Here is a 5792-nt window from a genome sequence, read left to right on the forward strand (position 1 = left end):
ATGAAAATACTTGAAATTACTCTAATTTGCGTTTTTCCATGTTTAAACATGGCCTGTCATATAAATTTGAAGAAAAATTGTTGTTTTGTAGATTTTTTTATTTGTTTCATTAACCCATTACTTCATGAGCATTTTGTGAAAAATGGCTGTTTTCATTGAAAAGTCTCCCGTTACAAGTTCAAATTGCTATAATACTATAAAAACTGCTTCAACACTAATCAAACTTGGCACAAATGTTGACTGAACCATTGCTCTTGCAACAACATGCTCAGGCTTAAATTTTCTGTTACCATGGCAACGAGGGGACATCTCAAAATTGCCAAAATCACTATTTTGCATTGATTTTTTCCATCAAAATTGATTTAAAAGTGCTGCAACTTCTCAATGGATTGAGATAGAGTCAAATGCTTTTCAGCGTTGGTTACACGTTACCTTATGATCAATCTGGGGTCATTTATAGCCTCTCACAAGTCCAAAATTTTCTTGGCGATGAGGGGGACTCCTCCCCCCTTCAAACCCCCCCAAACAGAAGGGGGCACATCCCCCTTCTGGCAACCCCCTGATGTATCTTTTGGTTGGGGGCCGCGCCGAAAAACTGGTCACTTTTTTTAACAACATTTCTCAAACGAAAACAAGTGTTAAGGGCCTAAATAATGCATTTTTTCACCATTTGAGACAACAAAAAAAGGGGGGGGGGTGAAAAAGGCGTTAAAAGGCGTGTATATGAAGTAATGGGTTAACAGAAAATGATGAAAATACTTGAAATTACTCTAAATTGCGTTTTTCCATGTTTAAACATGGCCTGTCATATAAATTTGAAGAAAAATTGTTGTTTTGTAGATTTTTTGATTTTTTTCATTAACCCATTGCTTCATGAGCATTTTGTGAAAAATGGCTGTTTTCATTGAAAAGTGTCCCGTTACAAGTTCAAATTGCTATAATACTATAAAAACTGCTTCAACACTAATCAAACTTGGCACAAATGTTGACTGGACCATTGTCCTTGCAACAACATGCTCAGGCTTAAATTTTCTGTTACCATGGCAACGAGGGGTCATCTCAAAATTGCCAAAAATCACTATTTTGCATTGATTTTTTCCATCATAATTGATTTCAAAGTGCTGCAACTTCTCAATGGATTGAGATAAAGTCAAATGCTTTTCAGCGTTGGTTACACGTTACCTAATGATCAATCTGGGGTCATTTATAGCCTCTCACAAGTCCAAAATTTTCTTGGCGATGAGGGGGACTCCTCCCCCCTTCAAACCCCCCCAAACAGAAGGGGGCACATCCCCCTTCTGGCAACCCCCTGATGTATCTTTTGGTTGGGGGCCGCGCCGAAAAACTGGTCACTTTTTTTAACAACATTTCTCAAACGAAAACAAGTGTTAAGGGCCTAAATAATGCATTTTTTCACCATTTGAGACAACAAAAAAGGGGGGGGGTGAAAAAGGCGTTAAAAGGCGTGTATATGAAGTAATGGGTTAATATTGTTCTTTGTATAATTGTTCTTTAGGGATTCTGTATTTGCCTATTTTACCATGACCTTGAACGTAGGGACATGGGTATTAATCGCGACATGTCGTCTTGATGTGGTAAACATTTATGCCTAGTTAGTCTAAAATACTTCGATGCATGACAAAGTTACAGCCCGGACACGATTGTGTGTACCTATTTATTCTAATTGTGATAATTTGAAACTTCAAAATGTTAGTGTGACATTGACCTTTGAGGTAGGGACGTAAATCTTGGACGCGGCATATTGTCTCCATGTGGTAGACATTTATGCCTAGGTATTTTAAAATCATTCGATGCATGACAAAGGTACAGTCCGGACACGATTGTGTGTACCATTTTACTCTTATTGCGATAATGTGAAACCTCGAAATTATAATGTGACCTTGACCTTTGAGGTAGGGACGTGGTTCTTGGACGTGACACGTCGTCTTGATGTGGTAGACATTTGTGCTAACATCCCTCAATGTATTACAAAATAGATAAAAACAGAATCCCTAAAGAAAGCCCAACACGGCAAAATTGAAAATGTTGCAGGCTCGGTTTGAAGTTATAGTTCGGACAAATGAAGTGGGGGCGCACAGACGGACAGACAAACAGACGGACAGTCGGACGGACAGACAGACGGTGCGATTTTAACATGTCTCCGTTCGGGGACATAAAATCGGTGCGTGTTAGGTTCCTTGCTTGTTGAAACCTGAAGGAAAGACAACACCACCTCAAGTGATCAACGGCGCTCTTACTTCGGTAGGAAAGGTAGGAGGCAGACACATTTCCCAACAAAACTATTATGACATATATTCGGATTTGGTTATAATATTACGTCCGTCAGTATATTTAAATTGATTATGGGAATTTCAGAAAGTTTGAAAATTGTTTTAGAAGCATAATTATATACATATATAAAATTTAACTTAAGTGCGGGCACAACTTGAATTACAACATACAGGATCTTTAAAACAATATGATATATGATTGCATGTAAGAGGTAATGAGGAAATATAATCAGAAATAGATTGAAAACGGTATTTTGTAGTATTCGTATCCAAATTTGAGTTAAGAGGGTTGAAACGTTCATTAATTCTGGGTTGTTTTTTCTCAATTAAAATTATTTACTGGAAAACTTTTTTATTGATGATTCTAACACTATTGGAAATTTTTCTATATAAACAAAAAAGGCCCGAAGCGTGCATTTTTCTGCAACAATGCGCTCGCCGTTCTTATTATCTCCCTGTATTTTTTCAAATTGAGTGCGCCATTTTGTTTACAACACACAATAATTGTGATTGGCAAGAAATATTATTTCTATAATCAAGGCTGAACGGCGATTCCAAGCATTTTTGGAAATGCTTTAACTTGTAGCACTTTAACGTGGCGTCATTTGTCTTATAACCATAGCGCGTTAAAGCGCGTTAATGTTAGAGTTACGGTATTGACCCGTCAATGCTCTTGTTTTGAACATTTGATAAATAGAATATATAGGTTAAATCAAAGACGCCATCGAATGATGTGAATAGTCACAGGTATTAACCGTAATGTACAACATCAGTCAGGACAAATGTTTCCTATTACAGTTGAATATTTGAAGCACTGATCAATTTTATATGGTATGTGCTCGTTGTTTGATATGTCGGATATTCTTGTGGAAAAAAGAAGAAGAACCTTATGCATAAATTCACAGAGAAGTGCCATGTCTGAAATTCTGAAATGTTTGTCTGTTGCGACAAAGATATAAAAGGTCTGCTCGAAGCAAAATAAATTAGATAACAAGTAAAAATGAAATGATTGGTATGCTGAAAATAAATTCTAGACAAACACAGAGGTAAAGAAGAGTATCTCCATTGCGTCGAGAATATGTTCATTTTGCCTGCATATATATAATCCTTCAAAACATTAAAAATTAAGAAAATATTCAATTTAAATTTTAGAACAAACTTACGTTATGATATAATATTCAATATATAGGACAAGCTTTAGTTTAATAATTGTAATTTATAAACGTTCATTGTGTTTTTATACAAAATTATCTCCGTTGCACTGAGATCCCGAATATGCCCATTTCGCAGGCATGTATAACCTTCCAAAACATTAAAATAAAAAGCTGTCCTATTGAAATTTACAACATTTTTTTTCAAGAATAATATTTATATTCTAGAATTAATTCCAAAAGGCACAGTAGAACGGTTGTAAATTATAAAAGAATATGAAATGAATTGCATCAAATCAAAGACTTATTTAAATTTGATATTTGTCATAGGCAATGCAGTGAACAAAGAATTTGATTTGGAAAATAAAAGGTTGAATAAATTCACGAAGAATGTGATTTGGACAATACAAAGTTGAATAAATTCTTGTAAAAGGAAACTCAATGTCGAATCAAGAAAGGAAAGAAGTGTCTAGTCATATCAATGGTATATTTTGGCAAAAAAGGTAAAGAAGTACACTTTCTCTTATCTGCGGTAATACTTATTGTCTTTAACAAAACCTTTTAACAAAGGTTTCTGCAAATTTCCTCATTTTATTCTTACTCTATATCAAACAAATTGTTAAATAATTCAGGTAATTAAGAAATTGAGAGGTAACAGAAACAATGTTTTTAATTTTACGAACTTGTAATAATAAAATTATTATTAACATTAACTTTTTTTCCGATAAAATAATGAAAATAATGAATGCTGCATATCAGTTACAAAGATCTATTCATATATATTTCGAAACGATCACTAAATCATTAAATTAAACAAGTTTTACCAATTTCGAAATCTTAACGCTTCGTGTTTTCTCGTTCCATTTTTTTCGCCAGTAAACACAGATTGGAATGCCTGTGACTGAAGTGAATTTGAAGATATTATAATCTTAGTTTTCACTGTTAATCGATTTGTAATTTGTCAATTTTGTTGCAAGAAAGTGTTAATACCAGGCTCTATGATTTATATTGATAATTTCGATTTTGATGCAAAAATAGTAATCACTCAGGTCTTCGGTCTTCGTGGTCGATTCCTACGCATCAACACACCAAAACGGTTTAAAATAGCCGATTAAACCCGCTGAGACCCAGATAATGTCTCCAAAAGATCTTTATTAATATACATAAGCTAAAATAAAGCATGCAATTTTAATTTTATGCTGATTTCCACGTTCATCAATTTTATCACATAACCCAAGGCGCAGATATGTAATAAAGCCATTTAAATAAAATCGATAAGTCTTGTAAAAACAAAACATTTTTTTACATCGCGCCATTACCATTATATAGAAACATAGCGCGGAAACCCCGCAAATTATAGGCGCATCAATGAAAAGAAGTCTTTTTGTCAATCGTTCTTGTTTTGGACATATTGTAAATAGAAAATAAATTTTTATATTCGTGCAGATTAGATAGCACGTTGAATATAACAATGATATGTTCGCCAGAGTCTCGAATAATATGACTTTATGTACAACTCGTTCAGTAAAATATAGTAATACATGTACTATACAAATTGAATATATCATGTTTGTAACGTAGCTTTGTGTAAAATTGTTGACATTACATGTGGCCGTATGTAAGCGGTTATTTGCAATAAAACGCTCTCCAAGGGAATTAATCTGTCAAAGATGTTTATAAATAATAATGTTAATGTACGAAAGGAAAATAAACTAATTTAAAAGAATTATCCCTCATGTAAAGACTCAATCAAACCGAGTCTGCAATTCTCTTGTTATTTTGTTGTGATTAATGCTTCCGAGGTATCACTTTGTTTCCAGATTATTATACTTCACAACAGCAGGTGTCAAATGCTGTGTGGCAGCTGTAAAAAGTTGCCTCATACTTCACTGCAGTGTTGTTATACTTTTCTGGTCCTTCGAGATCATTGATGCAAGCACTATTGAGTGTTGAGAATTGAGTATCGCTTAAGCCGGTGCTACGGGGCGTGAGGGATGTTGCACGTATTCATTATCCCTCGTGTACAGACAGTTATTTTGTTGTAATTAATGCTTCCGAAGGATCACTTTGTTTCCAGATTATTCTATTTGTAATCAAGAATTGAAAGGATAAATGTCTTGTAATATCAGTTATATATTGATACTCGTCAGGAGATTCAGTTAATGTATTTTCTATCAATATTTTCTTAGGATCGTGGATTTTTATACAAGTTGTGAAAAGAATTTAGCACAATTTTGGTTTAAACGTATTTATTCAACAAAACATTGTTCAAGTTAACAATATTTACAAAGTACATTTTTGGATGGGCAGAAAGCTATAAAGTTTATGATTGTCCTCTCCATAACTTTAA

The sequence above is a fragment of the Ruditapes philippinarum genome, unplaced genomic scaffold (assembly GCF_026571515.1).
Source record: "Ruditapes philippinarum isolate M1 unplaced genomic scaffold, ASM2657151v2 ctg638_1_1_1_1, whole genome shotgun sequence".
Classification (NCBI taxonomy): domain Eukaryota; kingdom Metazoa; phylum Mollusca; class Bivalvia; order Venerida; family Veneridae; genus Ruditapes; species Ruditapes philippinarum.